The sequence below is a fragment of the Aquarana catesbeiana genome, linkage group LG03, assembly GCF_042186555.1.
Source record: "Aquarana catesbeiana isolate 2022-GZ linkage group LG03, ASM4218655v1, whole genome shotgun sequence".
Taxonomy (NCBI): domain Eukaryota; kingdom Metazoa; phylum Chordata; class Amphibia; order Anura; family Ranidae; genus Aquarana; species Aquarana catesbeiana.
This window is the reverse complement of record NC_133326.1, coordinates 645,153,790-645,172,900: the sequence shown is the minus strand read 5'-3', so window position 1 is coordinate 645,172,900 and position 19,111 is coordinate 645,153,790. Positions and strand designations below refer to the sequence as shown.

At 50.2% G+C, this 19,111-nt stretch overlaps 11 non-coding genes and 9 pseudogenes across 11 annotated transcripts; all 20 read left to right on the top strand.

The window, feature by feature from the left end:
* Nucleotides 1-167: 167 nt before the first annotated feature.
* Nucleotides 168-308, top strand: LOC141135180 (U4 spliceosomal RNA). Its single transcript, XR_012243466.1, has one exon. It is a non-coding gene; the product is annotated as a U4 spliceosomal RNA (small nuclear RNA).
* Nucleotides 309-949: 641 nt separating this feature from the next.
* Nucleotides 950-1,022, top strand: TRNAK-UUU (transfer RNA lysine (anticodon UUU)). The gene has a single exon. It is a non-coding gene; the product is annotated as a tRNA-Lys (tRNA).
* Nucleotides 1,023-1,588: 566 nt separating this feature from the next.
* Nucleotides 1,589-1,729, top strand: LOC141135225 (U4 spliceosomal RNA). The gene has a single exon (XR_012243507.1). It is a non-coding gene; the product is annotated as a U4 spliceosomal RNA (small nuclear RNA).
* Nucleotides 1,730-3,009: 1,280 nt separating this feature from the next.
* On the top strand, nt 3,010-3,150 carry LOC141135178 (U4 spliceosomal RNA). The gene has a single exon (XR_012243465.1). It is a non-coding gene; the product is annotated as a U4 spliceosomal RNA (small nuclear RNA).
* Nucleotides 3,151-3,791: 641 nt separating this feature from the next.
* On the top strand, nt 3,792-3,864 carry TRNAK-UUU (transfer RNA lysine (anticodon UUU)). The gene has a single exon. It is a non-coding gene; the product is annotated as a tRNA-Lys (tRNA).
* A 566-nt stretch (nt 3,865-4,430) lies between these two features.
* Nucleotides 4,431-4,495, top strand: LOC141135712 (U4 spliceosomal RNA; annotated as a pseudogene).
* A 1,167-nt stretch (nt 4,496-5,662) lies between these two features.
* Nucleotides 5,663-5,795, top strand: LOC141135935 (U2 spliceosomal RNA; annotated as a pseudogene).
* Nucleotides 5,796-6,751: 956 nt separating this feature from the next.
* LOC141135517 (U4 spliceosomal RNA) lies at nt 6,752-6,925 on the top strand (annotated as a pseudogene).
* A 1,280-nt stretch (nt 6,926-8,205) lies between these two features.
* Nucleotides 8,206-8,346, top strand: LOC141135224 (U4 spliceosomal RNA). The gene has a single exon (XR_012243506.1). It is a non-coding gene; the product is annotated as a U4 spliceosomal RNA (small nuclear RNA).
* Nucleotides 8,347-9,626: 1,280 nt separating this feature from the next.
* Nucleotides 9,627-9,691, top strand: LOC141135367 (U4 spliceosomal RNA; annotated as a pseudogene).
* Nucleotides 9,692-10,825: 1,134 nt separating this feature from the next.
* On the top strand, nt 10,826-10,949 carry LOC141135677 (U4 spliceosomal RNA; annotated as a pseudogene).
* A 641-nt stretch (nt 10,950-11,590) lies between these two features.
* Nucleotides 11,591-11,663, top strand: TRNAK-UUU (transfer RNA lysine (anticodon UUU)). Its single transcript has one exon. It is a non-coding gene; the product is annotated as a tRNA-Lys (tRNA).
* Nucleotides 11,664-12,229: 566 nt separating this feature from the next.
* Nucleotides 12,230-12,294, top strand: LOC141135437 (U4 spliceosomal RNA; annotated as a pseudogene).
* Nucleotides 12,295-13,461: 1,167 nt separating this feature from the next.
* Nucleotides 13,462-13,594, top strand: LOC141135934 (U2 spliceosomal RNA; annotated as a pseudogene).
* Nucleotides 13,595-14,547: 953 nt separating this feature from the next.
* Nucleotides 14,548-14,721, top strand: LOC141135516 (U4 spliceosomal RNA; annotated as a pseudogene).
* A 641-nt stretch (nt 14,722-15,362) lies between these two features.
* On the top strand, nt 15,363-15,435 carry TRNAK-UUU (transfer RNA lysine (anticodon UUU)). The gene has a single exon. It is a non-coding gene; the product is annotated as a tRNA-Lys (tRNA).
* A 566-nt stretch (nt 15,436-16,001) lies between these two features.
* On the top strand, nt 16,002-16,142 carry LOC141135223 (U4 spliceosomal RNA). Its single transcript, XR_012243505.1, has one exon. It is a non-coding gene; the product is annotated as a U4 spliceosomal RNA (small nuclear RNA).
* Nucleotides 16,143-17,422: 1,280 nt separating this feature from the next.
* On the top strand, nt 17,423-17,563 carry LOC141135177 (U4 spliceosomal RNA). Its single transcript, XR_012243464.1, has one exon. It is a non-coding gene; the product is annotated as a U4 spliceosomal RNA (small nuclear RNA).
* A 641-nt stretch (nt 17,564-18,204) lies between these two features.
* TRNAK-UUU (transfer RNA lysine (anticodon UUU)) lies at nt 18,205-18,277 on the top strand. The gene has a single exon. It is a non-coding gene; the product is annotated as a tRNA-Lys (tRNA).
* A 566-nt stretch (nt 18,278-18,843) lies between these two features.
* On the top strand, nt 18,844-18,908 carry LOC141135711 (U4 spliceosomal RNA; annotated as a pseudogene).
* The last annotated feature ends 203 nt before the right edge of the window (nt 18,909-19,111 follow it).

The window sequence follows — 19,111 nt, the reverse complement described above, 5'->3', positions numbered from 1 at the left end:
AACACTATTCAGTGGGTAAACAATGCCCACTTAGGCATCGTCCCTGTCTCATTAACATGCCAAGTCCCAGAATGCTCAGCGGCCCACTGGATGACACTTATGTGTCTCTCCTCAATGTCAATTTCTCCTCCAAGGAAGGGCAGATGTTGGCAGGCACTGATTTGGTTAGCTTTGCGCAGTGGCAGTATCATAGCCAATGAGGTTCAACTGAGGCGTGATTATTGCTAATTGAAAACTTTTCCCAATACCCCGCCACGATGACTTGAAATACAGTCAGCACTGGCAATTTTTGAGAGTCTCTGAGGAGACTGAGCAATGTGTTTTCAACAGCAGATAAGTGACGGCTTCTTACATGCAGACTGAGATGCGTTAGAGTTGAGAAAGTGAGTCACGGGCCCATTGACACCATAGAGAGCTTTTGTGTCATCACGCAGCCTGGGTAGAACAATCAGTGATTGGCACGCGCCGCTCGTTCTTCACTTGCCTGTAATCCAGAGTGGACTCTACCTCGTTTTTTTGCCTGGGTTTCTTCTGCTGGACCTGGCAACATGAGGCTCAAGGTGAACTGTCTTTATTTGTAACCCAGTCACTGATTAAGAATACTGGAAGCGTGTTGGTCCAGGGTTAAGGAAGCCTTTCGGGCGGTGTCTTTTTGCAAGGCCCTTGTTTCCGGTCAAAGAGCATTGAACTGTAGGTAAAACTAAGGCAGAAACTTTAGGCGTTCTCCACCTGTACCGGACTGGACCCTATCTGCATGGTTGCAGGTTAGATTCTCCCTTTTATCTTCAACCTGTCCTAGAAAATTAAACGGGAGAGGACGATTGGCCAGCCTGGGCAAGCCAAATACTTGTGCTTTCAGGCACCCGGTCCCCTTGGCTGAATGGTCTTTTTCCACCATACATGTCAAGATTCAAGCAGCTTGGACCGCTATGGAGGAGGAGCTTTGAGAGCCCGGATAGCTCAGTCGGTAGAGCATCAGACTTTTAATCTGAGGGTCCAGGGTTCAAGTCCCTGTTCGGGCGGTGCCTTTCACTTACCTATGAGGCCTTTGAGCTGCCAATAGGGCAGTCTTTATGCACATCTGCCGGGAATGCTCACTGGCTCAGAGAGATGAAATGCCCTAACTTCCCCCTTTCTAGGCTCCTGGAATCTGCCAGAAATAAAGGTGGCTGAAGGTGATTGCTTGACCAACTGTTTCCCAACAACCCTTGTCTATGGCAGCTTACCTGGGCTCCAGTTCAGGCATGTTATCTAGCGAACTTTCAACAAAGGCCCCAAATCCTTCCACCTTGGTCTTTTCTCAGCAGCATAGCTGTTCAAACACATACGCTCCCAGTGGCCTTTCAGGACTGCTGTGGGAGAAACGCATCTGACATCTAGGGCCCTGTCCCTTTAGATTCTCCTTAGTTCTTTCAAATGCTAACACTATTCAGTGGGTAAACAATGCCCACTTAGGCATCGTCCCTGTCTCATTAACATGCCAAGTCCCAGAATGCTCAGCGGCCCACTGGATGACACTTATGTGTCTCTCCTCAATGTCAATTTCTCCTCCAAGGAAGGGCAGATGTTGGCAGGCACTGATTTGGTTAGCTTTGCGCAGTGGCAGTATCATAGCCAATGAGGTTCAACTGAGGCGTGATTATTGCTAATTGAAAACTTTGCCCAATACCCCGCCACGATGACTTGAAATACAGTCAGCACTGGCAATTTTTGAGAGTCTCTGAGGAGACTGAGCAATGTGTTTTCAACAGCAGATAAGTGACGGCTTCTTACATGCAGACTGAGATGCGTTAGAGTTGAGAAAGTGAGTCACGGGCCCATTGACACCATAGAGAGCTTTTGTGTCATCACGCAGCCTGGGTAGAACAATCAGTGATTGGCACGCGCCGCTCGTTCTTCACTTGCCTGTAATCCAGAGTGGACTCTACCTCGTTTTTTTGCCTGGGTTTCTTCTGCTGGACCTGGCAACATGAGGCTCAAGGTGAACTGTCTTTATTTGTAACCCAGTCACTGATTAAGAATACTGGAAGCGTGTTGGTCCAGGGTTAAGGAAGCCTTTCGGGCGGTGTCTTTTTGCAAGGCCCTTGTTTCCGGTCAAAGAGCATTGAACTGTAGGTAAAACTAAGGCAGAAACTTTAGGCGTTCTCCACCTGTACCGGACTGGACCCTATCTGCATGGTTGCAGGTTAGATTCTCCCTTTTATCTTCAACCTGTCCTAGAAAATTAAACGGGAGAGGACGATTGGCCAGCCTGGGCAAGCCAAATACTTGTGCTTTCAGGCACCCGGTCCCCTTGGCTGAATGGTCTTTTTCCACCATACATGTCAAGATTCAAGCAGCTTGGACCGCTATGGAGGAGGAGCTTTGAGAGCCTGCATAGCTCAGTCGGTAGAGCATCAGACTTTTAATCTGAGGGTCCAGGGTTCAAGTCCCTGTTCGGGCGGTGCCTTTCACTTACCTATGAGGCCTTTGAGCTGCCAATAGGGCAGTCTTTATGCACATCTGCCGGGAATGCTCACTGGCTCAGAGAGATGAAATGCCCTAACTTCCCCCTTTCTAGGCTCCTGGAATCAGCCAGAAATAAAGGTGGCTGAAGGTGATTGCTTGACCAACTGTTTCCCAACAACCCTTGTCTATGGCAGCTTACCTGGGCTCCAGTTCAGGCATGTTATCTAGCGAACTTTCAACAAAGGCCCCAAATCCTTCCACCTTGGTCTTTTCTCAGCAGCATAGCTGTTCAAACACATACGCTCCCAGTGGCCTTTCAGGACTGCTGTGGGAGAAACGCATCTGACATCTAGTGCCCTGTCCCTTTAGATTCTCCTTAGTTCTTTCAAATGCTAACACTATTCAGTGGGTAAACAATGCCCACTTAGGCATCGTCCCTGTCTCATTAACATGCCAAGTCCCAGAATGCTCAGCGGCCCACTGGATGACACTTATGTGTCTCTCCTCAATGTCAATTTCTCCTCCAAGGAAGGGCAGATGTTGGCAGGCACTGATTTGGTTAGCTTTGCGCAGTGGCAGTATCATAGCCAATGAGGTTCAACTGAGGCGTGATTATTGCTAATTGAAAACTTTTCCCAATACCCCGCCACGATGACTTGAAATACAGTCAGCACTGGCAATTTTTGAGAGTCTCTGAGGAGACTGAGCAATGTGTTTTCAACAGCAGATAAGTGACGGCTTCTTACATGCAGACTGAGATGCGTTAGAGTTGAGAAAGTGAGTCACGGGCCCATTGACACCATAGAGAGCTTTTGTGTCATCACGCAGCCTGGGTAGAACAATCAGTGATTGGCACGCGCCGCTCGTTCTTCACTTGCCTGTAATCCAGAGTGGACTCTACCTCGTTTTTTTGCCTGGGTTTCTTCTGCTGGACCTGGCAACATGAGGCTCAAGGTGAACTGTCTTTATTTGTAACCCAGTCACTGATTAAGAATACTGGAAGCGTGTTGGTCCAGGGTTAAGGAAGCCTTTCGGGCGGTGTCTTTTTGCAAGGCCCTTGTTTCCGGTCAAAGAGCATTGAACTGTAGGTAAAACTAAGGCAGAAACTTTAGGCGTTCTCCACCTGTACCGGACTGGACCCTATCTGCATGGTTGCAGGTTAGATTCTCCCTTTTATCTTCAACCTGTCCTAGAAAATTAAACGGGAGAGGACGATTGGCCAGCCTGGGCAAGCCAAATACTTGTGCTTTCAGGCACCCGGTCCCCTTGGCTGAATGGTCTTTTTCCACCATACATGTCAAGATTCAAGCAGCTTGGACCGCTATGGAGGAGGAGCTTTGAGAGCCCGGATAGCTCAGTCGGTAGAGCATCAGACTTTTAATCTGAGGGTCCAGGGTTCAAGTCCCTGTTCGGGCGGTGCCTTTCACTTACCTATGAGGCCTTTGAGCTGCCAATAGGGCAGTCTTTATGCACATCTGCCGGGAATGCTCACTGGCTCAGAGAGATGAAATGTCCTAACTTCCCCCTTTCTAGGCTCCTAGAATCTGCCAGAAATAAAGGTGGCTGAAGGTGATTGCTTGACCAACTGTTTCCCAACAACCCTTGTCTATGGCAGCTTACCTGGGCTCCAGTTCAGGCATGTTATCTAGCGAACTTTCAACAAAGGCCCCAAATCCTTCCACCTTGGTCTTTTCTCAGCAGCATAGCTGTTCAAACACATACGCTCCCAGTGGCCTTTCAGGACTGCTGTGGGAGAAACGCATCTGACATCTAGGGCCCTGTCCCTTTAGATTCTCCTTAGTTCTTTCAAATGCTAACACTATTCAGTGGGTAAACAATGCCCACTTAGGCATCGTCCCTGTCTCATTAACATGCCAAGTCCCAGAATGCTCAGCGGCCCACTGGATGACACTTATGTGTCTCTCCTCAATGTCAATTTCTCCTCCAAGGAAGGGCAGATGTTGGCAGGCACTGATTTGGTTAGCTTTGCGCAGTGGCAGTATCATAGCCAATGAGGTTCAACTGAGGAGTGATTATTGCTAATTGCTTCTCGGCCTTTTGGCGAAGATCAAGTGTAGTATCTGTTCTTATCAGTTTCCAGGAGGTGGCGCTTGCTTCTGTCCCTGATCTATGGCGAGATAGAGATGGGATTGCGGTTGCTATGCAAAACCTGCTGGAGTGAAGGTAACCCGGAGCGGTTTGTAGCCGAAAGGGAAGCCTTCTGATGGGGACGGAGAACCATTCGGTCTTGGCGGAGGGTCGGGATCCTGGCCTTCTGGCCTGGATTGGGGCAGCTCTAGCTCTGGACAGTTATTTGGGAGAGAACGCTGGCTCCCCTTGCTCCCACCGGGGGAGCGGCCAGTATTTCCCAAATGTAATTAGGTAGGAGGGACGGAACGACGGTGAAGCCTGATGGCAAGGGCTCTCTCCAAGCTTCCAGAACTCCATACCTTTCTGCCTGGGGTGGGGGCTGCTGTGGTCTGGGCTGTGGGTCAGGGCTTTTTCGAAAAGCCAGTGGTGAATGTGCCCCTGAAGTGGCAGTTCAGGGGTGCCGTATAGTCACGGTGTGAAAGCACTTGATTTTATGGCACCATGGTCACTTCACCACAACACATGTTTTTCGCACCTGCCTCTTGGGCCGGGCCTTTTGGCCAGGACCAGGGGAAATTTTTATGCCTGGCCGGAGGGCCGGCCATTGTATAGCACAATGGCCACTTTCACTCTCCCATCTCACTATCTTCCCCACTCTTTCTTTTACCCCTGTTTGTCACCTTTTTGTCTTTTTTTGGTTGTCTTTGTATACACGTTTTGTCACTGTGTGGCGAGTAGGGTGTGGGTCCTCGGGCCTACTCTGAAAGTCTTGGGAGGGGGTGGACATAGGCCTTTTGGCTTGGTTCGCCCTCTCCTTTGAGGGGTCTCCCTTCGGGGGAGCCCCACTGTACTTGGGTCGGTCTGCTTCGGCAGACCTTCCAGTTGTGGGGGTCCACCTGGTTTCGGCCAGATGGACCCTTTGTCTGAGTACCTCAGTCCCTGTCTGGAGCCTAACGCCCCGGGGGATCAGGGTAAGGTCCTTCCCTAGTGGAGGACTCTGTACACCCGTTGCACTTTTTTGTGTTTCACTCTCTATGTGTGGGCACTTTTTTTTGGCACCGGGTGGAAGTTTTTGAGGTGTGTTTTGCACGCCACTGGCTTTTCGATAGAGTGATTATTGCTAATTGCTTCTCGGCCTTTTGGCGAAGATCAAGTGTAGTATCTATTCTTATCAGTTTCCAGGAGGTGGCGCTTGCTTCCATCCCTGATCTATGGCGAAATAGAGATGGGATTGCGGTTGCTATGCAAAACCTGCTGGAGTGAAGGTGACCTGGAGCGGTTTGTAGCCGAAAGGGAAGCCTTCTGATGGGGATGGAGAACCACGGGGTCTGAACCAGAGGGTCGGGACCCTGGTCTTCTGGCCTGGATTGGGGCGGATCTAGCTCCAGACAGTTATTTGGGAGAGAACGCTTACTCCTGCCTTGCAACCCCCTTGGGAGGGAGTGGCAAGTACTTCCCGAATGTAATTAGGAGGAGTGATGGGAGCGACGGCAGAGCCTGATGGTAAAGGGCTCTTTCCGGCTTCCTGATCTCCATATCCTTCCTGTGTGTGGTGGGGTCTGCTGTGGTCTGGGCTGGGTGGTCAGGGCTTTTTCGAAAAGCCAGTGGTGAATGTGCCCCTGAAGTGGCAGTTCAGGGGTGCCGTATAGTCACGGTGTGAAAGCACTTGATTTTATGGCACCATGGTCACTTCACCACAACACACGTTTTTCGCACCTGCCTCTTGGGCCGGGCCTTTTGGCCAGGACCAGGGGAAATTTTTATGCCTGGCCGGAGGGCCGGCCATTGTATAGCACAATGGCCACTTTCACTCTCCCATCCCACTATCTTCCCCACTCTTTTCTTTACCCCTGTTTGTCACCTTTTTGTCTTTTTTTTTTGGTTGTCTTTGTATACACGTTTTGTCACTGTGTGGCGAGTAGGGTGTGGGTCCTCGGGCCTACTCTGAAAGTCTTGGGAGGGGGTGGACATAGGCCTTTTGGCTTGGTTCGCCCTCTCCTTTGAGGGGTCTCTCTTCGGGAGAGCCCCACTGTACTTGGGTTGGTCTGCTTCGGCAGTCCTTCCAGTTGTGGGGGTCCGCCTGGTTTCGGCCAGATGGACCCTTTGTCTGAGTACCTCAGTCCCTGTCTGGAGCCTAACGCCCCGGGGGATCAGGGTAAGGTCCTTCCCTAGTGGAGGACTCTGTACACCCGTTGCACTTTTTTGTGTTTCACTCTCTATGTGTGGGCACTTTTTTGGCACCGGGTGGAAGTTTTTGAGGTGTGTTTTGCACACCACTGGCTTTTCGATAGAGTGATTATTGCTAATTGAAAACTTTTCCCAATACCCCGCCACGATGACTTGAAATACAGTCAGCACTGGCAATTTTTGAGAGTCTCTGAGGAGACTGAGCAATGTGTTTTCAACAGCAGATAAGTGACGGCTTCTTACATGCAGACTGAGATGCGTTAGAGTTGAGAAAGTGAGTCACGGGCCCATTGACACCATAGAGAGCTTTTGTGTCATCACGCAGCCTGGGTAGAACAATCAGTGATTGGCACGCGCCGCTCGTTCTTCACTTGCCTGTAATCCAGAGTGGACTCTACCTCGTTTTTTTGCCTGGGTTTCTTCTGCTGGACCTGGCAACATGAGGCTCAAGGTGAACTGTCTTTATTTGTAACCCAGTCACTGATTAAGAATACTGGAAGCGTGTTGGTCCAGGGTTAAGGAAGCCTTTCGGGCGGTGTCTTTTTGCAAGGCCCTTGTTTCCGGTCAAAGAGCATTGAACTGTAGGTAAAACTAAGGCAGAAACTTTAGGCGTTCTCCACCTGTACCGGACTGGACCCTATCTGCATGGTTGCAGGTTAGATTCTCCCTTTTATCTTCAACCTGTCCTAGAAAATTAAACGGGAGAGGACGATTGGCCAGCCTGGGCAAGCCAAATACTTGTGCTTTCAGGCACCCGGTCCCCTTGGCTGAATGGTCTTTTTCCACCATACATGTCAAGATTCAAGCAGCTTGGACCGCTATGGAGGAGGAGCTTTGAGAGCCCGGATAGCTCAGTCGGTAGAGCATCAGACTTTTAATCTGAGGGTCCAGGGTTGAAGTCCCTGTTCGGGCGGTGCCTTTCACTTACCTATGAGGCCTTTGAGCTGCCAATAGGGCAGTCTTTATGCACATCTGCCGGGAATGCTCACTGGCTCAGAGAGATGAAATGCCCTAACTTCCCCCTTTCTAGGCTCCTGGAATCTGCCAGAAATAAAGGTGGCTGAAGGTGATTGCTTGACCAACTGTTTCCCAACAACCCTTGTCTATGGCAGCTTACCTGGGCTCCAGTTCAGGCATGTTATCTAGCGAACTTTCAACAAAGGCCCCAAATCCTTCCACCTTGGTCTTTTCTCAGCAGCATAGCTGTTCAAACACATACGCTCCCAGTGGCCTTTCAGGACTGCTGTGGGAGAAACGCATCTGACATCTAGGGCCCTGTCCCTTTAGATTCTCCTTAGTTCTTTCAAATGCTAACACTATTCAGTGGGTAAACAATGCCCACTTAGGCATCGTCCCTGTCTCATTAACATGCCAAGTCCCAGAATGCTCAGCGGCCCACTGGATGACACTTATGTGTCTCTCCTCAATGTCAATTTCTCCTCCAAGGAAGGGCAGATGTTGGCAGGCACTGATTTGGTTAGCTTTGCGCAGTGGCAGTATCATAGCCAATGAGGTTCAACTGAGGCGTGATTATTGCTAATTGAAAACTTTGCCCAATACCCCGCCACGATGACTTGAAATACAGTCAGCACTGGCAATTTTTGAGAGTCTCTGAGGAGACTGAGCAATGTGTTTTCAACAGCAGATAAGTGACGGCTTCTTACATGCAGACTGAGATGCGTTAGAGTTGAGAAAGTGAGTCACGGGCCCATTGACACCATAGAGAGCTTTTGTGTCATCACGCAGCCTGGGTAGAACAATCAGTGATTGGCACGCGCCGCTCGTTCTTCACTTGCCTGTAATCCAGAGTGGACTCTACCTCGTTTTTTTGCCTGGGTTTCTTCTGCTGGACCTGGCAACATGAGGCTCAAGGTGAACTGTCTTTATTTGTAACCCAGTCACTGATTAAGAATACTGGAAGCGTGTTGGTCCAGGGTTAAGGAAGCCTTTCGGGCGGTGTCTTTTTGCAAGGCCCTTGTTTCCGGTCAAAGAGCATTGAACTGTAGGTAAAACTAAGGCAGAAACTTTAGGCGTTCTCCACCTGTACCGGACTGGACCCTATCTGCATGGTTGCAGGTTAGATTCTCCCTTTTATCTTCAACCTGTCCTAGAAAATTAAACGGGAGAGGACGATTGGCCAGCCTGGGCAAGCCAAATACTTGTGCTTTCAGGCACCCGGTCCCCTTGGCTGAATGGTCTTTTTCCACCATACATGTCAAGATTCAAGCAGCTTGGACCGCTATGGAGGAGGAGCTTTGAGAGCCTGCATAGCTCAGTCGGTAGAGCATCAGACTTTTAATCTGAGGGTCCAGGGTTCAAGTCCCTGTTCGGGCGGTGCCTTTCACTTACCTATGAGGCCTTTGAGCTGCCAATAGGGCAGTCTTTATGCACATCTGCCGGGAATGCTCACTGGCTCAGAGAGATGAAATGCCCTAACTTCCCCCTTTCTAGGCTCCTGGAATCAGCCAGAAATAAAGGTGGCTGAAGGTGATTGCTTGACCAACTGTTTCCCAACAACCCTTGTCTATGGCAGCTTACCTGGGCTCCAGTTCAGGCATGTTATCTAGCGAACTTTCAACAAAGGCCCCAAATCCTTCCACCTTGGTCTTTTCTCAGCAGCATAGCTGTTCAAACACATACGCTCCCAGTGGCCTTTCAGGACTGCTGTGGGAGAAACGCATCTGACATCTAGGGCCCTGTCCCTTTAGATTCTCCTTAGTTCTTTCAAATGCTAACACTATTCAGTGGGTAAACAATGCCCACTTAGGCATCGTCCCTGTCTCATTAACATGCCAAGTCCCAGAATGCTCAGCGGCCCACTGGATGACACTTATGTGTCTCTCCTCAATGTCAATTTCTCCTCCAAGGAAGGGCAGATGTTGGCAGGCACTGATTTGGTTAGCTTTGCGCAGTGGCAGTATCATAGCCAATGAGGTTCAACTGAGGCGTGATTATTGCTAATTGCTTCTCGGCCTTTTGGCGAAGATCAAGTGTAGTATCTATTCTTATCAGTTTCCAGGAGGTGGCGCTTGCTTCTGTCCCTGATCTATGGCGAAATAGAGATGGGATTGCGGTTGCTATGCAAAACCTGCTGGAGTGAAGGTGACCTGGAGCGGTTTGTAGCCGAAAGGGAAGCCTTCTGATGGGGATGGAGAACCACGGGGTCTGAACCAGAGGGTCGGGACCCTGGCCTTCTGGCCTGGATTGGGGCGGATCTAGCTCCAGACAGTTATTTGGGAGAGAACGCTTACTCCTGCCTTGCAAGGGGGGGAGGGAGTGGCAAGTACTTCCCGAATGTAATTAGGAGGAGTGATGGGAGCGACGGCAGAGCCTGATGGTAAAGGGCTCTTTCCGGCTTCCTGATCTCCATATCCTTCCTGTCTGTGGTGGGGTCTGCTGTGGTCTGGGCTGGGTGGTCAGGGCTTTTTCGAAAAGCCAGTGGTGAATGTGCCCCTGAAGTGGCAGTTCAGGGGTGCCGTATAGTCACGGTGTGAAAGCACTTGATTTTATGGCACCATGGTCACTTCACCACAACACACGTTTTTCGCACCTGCCTCTTGGGCCGGGCCTTTTGGCCAGGACCAGGGGAAATTTTTATGCCTGGCCGGAGGGCCGGCCATTGTATAGCACAATGGCCACTTTCACTCTCCCATCTCACTATCTTCCCCACTCTTTTTTTTACCCCTGTTTGTCACCTTTTTGTCTTTTTTTTTTGGTTGTCTTTGTATACACGTTTTGTCACTGTGTGGCGAGTAGGGTGTGGGTCCTCGGGCCTACTCTGAAAGTCTTGGGAGGGGGTGGACATAGGCCTTTTGGCTTGGTTCGCCCTCTCCTTTGAGGGGTCTCTCTTCGGGAGAGCCCCACTGTACTTGGGTTGGTCTGCTTCGGCAGTCCTTCCAGTTGTGGGGGTCTGCCTGGTTTCGGCCAGATGGACCCTTTGTCTGAGTACCTCAGTCCCTGTCTGGAGCCTAACGCCCCGGGGGATCAGGGTAAGGTCCTTCCCTAGTGGAGGACTCTGTACACCCGTTGCACTTTTTTGTGTTTCACTCTCTATGTGTGGGCACTTTTTTTGGCACCGGGTGGAAGTTTTTGAGGTGTGTTTTGCACGCCACTGGCTTTTCGATAGAGAGTGATTATTGCTAATTGAAAACTTTTCCCAATACCCCGCCACGATGACTTGAAATACAGTCAGCACTGGCAATTTTTGAGAGTCTCTGAGGAGACTGAGCAATGTGTTTTCAACAGCAGATAAGTGACGGCTTCTTACATGCAGACTGAGATGCGTTAGAGTTGAGAAAGTGAGTCACGGGCCCATTGACACCATAGAGAGCTTTTGTGTCATCACGCAGCCTGGGTAGAACAATCAGTGATTGGCACGCGCCGCTCGTTCTTCACTTGCCTGTAATCCAGAGTGGACTCTACCTCGTTTTTTTGCCTGGGTTTCTTCTGCTGGACCTGGCAACATGAGGCTCAAGGTGAACTGTCTTTATTTGTAACCCAGTCACTGATTAAGAATACTGGAAGCGTGTTGGTCCAGGGTTAAGGAAGCCTTTCGGGCGGTGTCTTTTTGCAAGGCCCTTGTTTCCGGTCAAAGAGCATTGAACTGTAGGTAAAACTAAGGCAGAAACTTTAGGCGTTCTCCACCTGTACCGGACTGGACCCTATCTGCATGGTTGCAGGTTAGATTCTCCCTTTTATCTTCAACCTGTCCTAGAAAATTAAACGGGAGAGGACGATTGGCCAGCCTGGGCAAGCCAAATACTTGTGCTTTCAGGCACCCGGTCCCCTTGGCTGAATGGTCTTTTTCCACCATACATGTCAAGATTCAAGCAGCTTGGACCGCTATGGAGGAGGAGCTTTGAGAGCCCGGATAGCTCAGTCGGTAGAGCATCAGACTTTTAATCTGAGGGTCCAGGGTTCAAGTCCCTGTTCGGGCGGTGCCTTTCACTTACCTATGAGGCCTTTGAGCTGCCAATAGGGCAGTCTTTATGCACATCTGCCGGGAATGCTCACTGGCTCAGAGAGATGAAATGTCCTAACTTCCCCCTTTCTAGGCTCCTAGAATCTGCCAGAAATAAAGGTGGCTGAAGGTGATTGCTTGACCAACTGTTTCCCAACAACCCTTGTCTATGGCAGCTTACCTGGGCTCCAGTTCAGGCATGTTATCTAGCGAACTTTCAACAAAGGCCCCAAATCCTTCCACCTTGGTCTTTTCTCAGCAGCATAGCTGTTCAAACACATACGCTCCCAGTGGCCTTTCAGGACTGCTGTGGGAGAAACGCATCTGACATCTAGGGCCCTGTCCCTTTAGATTCTCCTTAGTTCTTTCAAATGCTAACACTATTCAGTGGGTAAACAATGCCCACTTAGGCATCGTCCCTGTCTCATTAACATGCCAAGTCCCAGAATGCTCAGCGGCCCACTGGATGACACTTATGTGTCTCTCCTCAATGTCAATTTCTCCTCCAAGGAAGGGCAGATGTTGGCAGGCACTGATTTGGTTAGCTTTGCGCAGTGGCAGTATCATAGCCAATGAGGTTCAACTGAGGCGTGATTATTGCTAATTGCTTCTCGGCCTTTTGGCGAAGATCAAGTGTAGTATCTGTTCTTATCAGTTTCCAGGAGGTGGCGCTTGCTTCTGTCCCTGATCTATGGCGAGATAGAGATGGGATTGCGGTTGCTATGCAAAACCTGCTGGAGTGAAGGTAACCCGGAGCGGTTTGTAGCCGAAAGGGAAGCCTTCTGATGGGGACGGAGAACCATTCGGTCTTGGCGGAGGGTCGGGATCCTGGCCTTCTGGCCTGGATTGGGGCAGCTCTAGCTCTGGACAGTTATTTGGGAGAGAACGCTGGCTCCCCTTGCTCCCACCGGGGGAGCGGCCAGTATTTCCCAAATGTAATTAGGTAGGAGGGACGGAACGACGGTGAAGCCTGATGGCAAGGGCTCTCTCCAAGCTTCCAGAACTCCATACCTTTCTGCCTGGGGTGGGGGCTGCTGTGGTCTGGGCTGTGGGTCAGGGCTTTTTCGAAAAGCCAGTGGTGAATGTGCCCCTGAAGTGGCAGTTCAGGGGTGCCGTATAGTCACGGTGTGAAAGCACTTGATTTTATGGCACCATGGTCACTTCACCACAACACATGTTTTTCGCACCTGCCTCTTGGGCCGGGCCTTTTGGCCAGGACCAGGGGAAATTTTTATGCCTGGCCGGAGGGCCGGCCATTGTATAGCACAATGGCCACTTTCACTCTCCCATCTCACTATCTTCCCCACTCTTTCTTTTACCCCTGTTTGTCACCTTTTTGTCTTTTTTTGGTTGTCTTTGTATACACGTTTTGTCACTGTGTGGCGAGTAGGGTGTGGGTCCTCGGGCCTACTCTGAAAGTCTTGGGAGGGGGTGGACATAGGCCTTTTGGCTTGGTTCGCCCTCTCCTTTGAGGGGTCTCCCTTCGGGGGAGCCCCACTGTACTTGGGTCGGTCTGCTTCGGCAGACCTTCCAGTTGTGGGGGTCCACCTGGTTTCGGCCAGATGGACCCTTTGTCTGAGTACCTCAGTCCCTGTCTGGAGCCTAACGCCCCGGGGGATCAGGGTAAGGTCCTTCCCTAGTGGAGGACTCTGTACACCCGTTGCACTTTTTTGTGTTTCACTCTCTATGTGTGGGCACTTTTTTTTGGCACCGGGTGGAAGTTTTTGAGGTGTGTTTTGCACGCCACTGGCTTTTCGATAGAGTGATTATTGCTAATTGCTTCTCGGCCTTTTGGCGAAGATCAAGTGTAGTATCTATTCTTATCAGTTTCCAGGAGGTGGCGCTTGCTTCCATCCCTGATCTATGGCGAAATAGAGATGGGATTGCGGTTGCTATGCAAAACCTGCTGGAGTGAAGGTGACCTGGAGCGGTTTGTAGCCGAAAGGGAAGCCTTCTGATGGGGATGGAGAACCACGGGGTCTGAACCAGAGGGTCGGGACCCTGGTCTTCTGGCCTGGATTGGGGCGGATCTAGCTCCAGACAGTTATTTGGGAGAGAACGCTTACTCCTGCCTTGCAAGGGGGGGAGGGAGTGGCAAGTACTTCCCGAATGTAATTAGGAGGAGTGATGGGAGCGACGGCAGAGCCTGATGGTAAAGGGCTCTTTCCGGCTTCCTGATCTCCATATCCTTCCTGTGTGTGGTGGGGTCTGCTGTGGTCTGGGCTGGGTGGTCAGGGCTTTTTCGAAAAGCCAGTGGTGAATGTGCCCCTGAAGTGGCAGTTCAGGGGTGCCGTATAGTCACGGTGTGAAAGCACTTGATTTTATGGCACCATGGTCACTTCACCACAACACACGTTTTTCGCACCTGCCTCTTGGGCCGGGCCTTTTGGCCAGGACCAGGGGAAATTTTTATGCCTGGCCGGAGGGCCGGCCATTGTATAGCACAATGGCCACTTTCACTCTCCCATCCCACTATCTTCCCCACTCTTTTCTTTACCCCTGTTTGTCACCTTTTTGTCTTTTTTTTTTGGTTGTCTTTGTATACACGTTTTGTCACTGTGTGGCGAGTAGGGTGTGGGTCCTCGGGCCTACTCTGAAAGTCTTGGGAGGGGGTGGACATAGGCCTTTTGGCTTGGTTCGCCCTCTCCTTTGAGGGGTCTCTCTTCGGGAGAGCCCCACTGTACTTGGGTTGGTCTGCTTCGGCAGTCCTTCCAGTTGTGGGGGTCCGCCTGGTTTCGGCCAGATGGACCCTTTGTCTGAGTACCTCAGTCCCTGTCTGGAGCCTAACGCCCCGGGGGATCAGGGTAAGGTCCTTCCCTAGTGGAGGACTCTGTACACCCGTTGCACTTTTTTGTGTTTCACTCTCTATGTGTGGGCACTTTTTTGGCACCGGGTGGAAGTTTTTGAGGTGTGTTTTGCACACCACTGGCTTTTCGATAGAGTGATTATTGCTAATTGAAAACTTTTCCCAATACCCCGCCACGATGACTTGAAATACAGTCAGCACTGGCAATTTTTGAGAGTCTCTGAGGAGACTGAGCAATGTGTTTTCAACAGCAGATAAGTGACGGCTTCTTACATGCAGACTGAGATGCGTTAGAGTTGAGAAAGTGAGTCACGGGCCCATTGACACCATAGAGAGCTTTTGTGTCATCACGCAGCCTGGGTAGAACAATCAGTGATTGGCACGCGCCGCTCGTTCTTCACTTGCCTGTAATCCAGAGTGGACTCTACCTCGTTTTTTTGCCTGGGTTTCTTCTGCTGGACCTGGCAACATGAGGCTCAAGGTGAACTGTCTTTATTTGTAACCCAGTCACTGATTAAGAATACTGGAAGCGTGTTGGTCCAGGGTTAAGGAAGCCTTTCGGGCGGTGTCTTTTTGCAAGGCCCTTGTTTCCGGTCAAAGAGCATTGAACTGTAGGTAAAACTAAGGCAGAAACTTTAGGCGTTCTCCACCTGTACCGGACTGGACCCTATCTGCATGGTTGCAGGTTAGATTCTCCCTTTTATCTTCAACCTGTCCTAGAAAATTAAACGGGAGAGGACGATTGGCCAGCCTGGGCAAGCCAAATACTTGTGCTTTCAGGCACCCGGTCCCCTTGGCTGAATGGTCTTTTTCCACCATACATGTCAAGATTCAAGCAGCTTGGACCGCTATGGAGGAGGAGCTTTGAGAGCCCGGATAGCTCAGTCGGTAGAGCATCAGACTTTTAATCTGAGGGTCCAGGGTTCAAGTCCCTGTTCGGGCGGTGCCTTTCACTTACCTATGAGGCCTTTGAGCTGCCAATAGGGCAGTCTTTATGCACATCTGCCGGGAATGCTCACTGGCTCAGAGAGATGAAATGCCCTAACTTCCCCCTTTCTAGGCTCCTGGAATCTGCCAGAAATAAAGGTGGCTGAAGGTGATTGCTTGACCAACTGTTTCCCAACAACCCTTGTCTATGGCAGCTTACCTGGGCTCCAGTTCAGGCATGTTATCTAGCGAACTTTCAACAAAGGCCCCAAATCCTTCCACCTTGGTCTTTTCTCAGCAGCATAGCTGTTCAAACACATACGCTCCCAGTGGCCTTTCAGGACTGCTGTGGGAGAAACGCATCTGACATCTAGGGCCCTGTCCCTTTAGATTCTCCTTAGTTCTTTCAAATGCTAACACTATTCAGTGGGTAAACAATGCCCACTTAGGCATCGTCCCTGTCTCATTAACATGCCAAGTCCCAGAATGCTCAGCGGCCCACTGGATGACACTTATGTGTCTCTCCTCAATGTCAATTTCTCCTCCAAGGAAGGGCAGATGTTGGCAGGCACTGATTTGGTTAGCTTTGCGCAGTGGCAGTATCATAGCCAATGAGGTTCAACTGAGGCGTGATTATTGCTAATTGAAAACTTTGCCCAATACCCCGCCACGATGACTTGAAATACAGTCAGCACTGGCAATTTTTGAGAGTCTCTGAGGAGACTGAGCAATGTGTTTTCAACAGCAGATAAGTGACGGCTTCTTACATGCAGACTGAGATGCGTTAGAGTTGAGAAAGTGAGTCACGGGCCCATTGACACCATAGAGAGCTTTTGTGTCATCACGCAGCCTGGGTAGAACAATCAGTGATTGGCACGCGCCGCTCGTTCTTCACTTGCCTGTAATCCAGAGTGGACTCTACCTCGTTTTTTTGCCTGGGTTTCTTCTGCTGGACCTGGCAACATGAGGCTCAAGGTGAACTGTCTTTATTTGTAACCCAGTCACTGATTAAGAATACTGGAAGCGTGTTGGTCCAGGGTTAAGGAAGCCTTTCGGGCGGTGTCTTTTTGCAAGGCCCTTGTTTCCGGTCAAAGAGCATTGAACTGTAGGTAAAACTAAGGCAGAAACTTTAGGCGTTCTCCACCTGTACCGGACTGGACCCTATCTGCATGGTTGCAGGTTAGATTCTCCCTTTTATCTTCAACCTGTCCTAGAAAATTAAACGGGAGAGGACGATTGGCCAGCCTGGGCAAGCCAAATACTTGTGCTTTCAGGCACCCGGTCCCCTTGGCTGAATGGTCTTTTTCCACCATACATGTCAAGATTCAAGCAGCTTGGACCGCTATGGAGGAGGAGCTTTGAGAGCCTGCATAGCTCAGTCGGTAGAGCATCAGACTTTTAATCTGAGGGTCCAGGGTTCAAGTCCCTGTTCGGGCGGTGCCTTTCACTTACCTATGAGGCCTTTGAGCTGCCAATAGGGCAGTCTTTATGCACATCTGCCGGGAATGCTCACTGGCTCAGAGAGATGAAATGCCCTAACTTCCCCCTTTCTAGGCTCCTGGAATCAGCCAGAAATAAAGGTGGCTGAAGGTGATTGCTTGACCAACTGTTTCCCAACAACCCTTGTCTATGGCAGCTTACCTGGGCTCCAGTTCAGGCATGTTATCTAGCGAACTTTCAACAAAGGCCCCAAATCCTTCCACCTTGGTCTTTTCTCAGCAGCATAGCTGTTCAAACACATACGCTCCCAGTGGCCTTTCAGGACTGCTGTGGGAGAAACGCATCTGACATCTAGTGCCCTGTCCCTTTAGATTCTCCTTAGTTCTTTCAAATGCTAACACTATTCAGTGGGTAAACAATGCCCACTTAGGCATCGTCCCTGTCTCATTAACATGCCAAGTCCCAGAATGCTCAGCGGCCCACTGGATGACACTTATGTGTCTCTCCTCAATGTCAATTTCTCCTCCAAGGAAGGGCAGATGTTGGCAGGCACTGATTTGGTTAGCTTTGCGCAGTGGCAGTATCATAGCCAATGAGGTTCAACTGAGGCGTGATTATTGCTAATTGAAAACTTTTCCCAATACCCCGCCACGATGACTTGAAATACAGTCAGCACTGGCAATTTTTGAGAGTCTCTGAGGAGACTGAGCAATGTGTTTTCAACAGCAGATAAGTGACGGCTTCTTACATGCAGACTGAGATGCGTTAGAGTTGAGAAAGTGAGTCACGGGCCCATTGACACCATAGAGAGCTTTTGTGTCATCACGCAGCCTGGGTAGAACAATCAGTGATTGGCACGCGCCGCTCGTTCTTCACTTGCCTGTAATCCAGAGTGGACTCTACCTCGTTTTTTTGCCTGGGTTTCTTCTGCTGGACCTGGCAACATGAGGCTCAAGGTGAACTGTCTTTATTTGTAACCCAGTCACTGATTAAGAATACTGGAAGCGTGTTGGTCCAGGGTTAAGGAAGCCTTTCGGGCGGTGTCTTTTTGCAAGGCCCTTGTTTCCGGTCAAAGAGCATTGAACTGTAGGTAAAACTAAGGCAGAAACTTTAGGCGTTCTCCACCTGTACCGGACTGGACCCTATCTGCATGGTTGCAGGTTAGATTCTCCCTTTTATCTTCAACCTGTCCTAGAAAATTAAACGGGAGAGGACGATTGGCCAGCCTGGGCAAGCCAAATACTTGTGCTTTCAGGCACCCGGTCCCCTTGGCTGAATGGTCTTTTTCCACCATACATGTCAAGATTCAAGCAGCTTGGACCGCTATGGAGGAGGAGCTTTGAGAGCCCGGATAGCTCAGTCGGTAGAGCATCAGACTTTTAATCTGAGGGTCCAGGGTTCAAGTCCCTGTTCGGGCGGTGCCTTTCACTTACCTATGAGGCCTTTGAGCTGCCAATAGGGCAGTCTTTATGCACATCTGCCGGGAATGCTCACTGGCTCAGAGAGATGAAATGTCCTAACTTCCCCCTTTCTAGGCTCCTAGAATCTGCCAGAAATAAAGGTGGCTGAAGGTGATTGCTTGACCAACTGTTTCCCAACAACCCTTGTCTATGGCAGCTTACCTGGGCTCCAGTTCAGGCATGTTATCTAGCGAACTTTCAACAAAGGCCCCAAATCCTTCCACCTTGGTCTTTTCTCAGCAGCATAGCTGTTCAAACACATACGCTCCCAGTGGCCTTTCAGGACTGCTGTGGGAGAAACGCATCTGACATCTAGGGCCCTGTCCCTTTAGATTCTCCTTAGTTCTTTCAAATGCTAACACTATTCAGTGGGTAAACAATGCCCACTTAGGCATCGTCCCTGTCTCATTAACATGCCAAGTCCCAGAATGCTCAGCGGCCCACTGGATGACACTTATGTGTCTCTCCTCAATGTCAATTTCTCCTCCAAGGAAGGGCAGATGTTGGCAGGCACTGATTTGGTTAGCTTTGCGCAGTGGCAGTATCATAGCCAATGAGGTTCAACTGAGGAGTGATTATTGCTAATTGCTTCTCGGCCTTTTGGCGAAGATCAAGTGTAGTATCTGTTCTTATCAGTTTCCAGGAGGTGGCGCTTGCTTCTGTCCCTGATCTATGGCGAGATAGAGATGGGATTGCGGTTGCTATGCAAAACCTGCTGGAGTGAAGGTAACCCGGAGCGGTTTGTAGCCGAAAGGGAAGCCTTCTGATGGGGACGGAGAACCATTCGGTCTT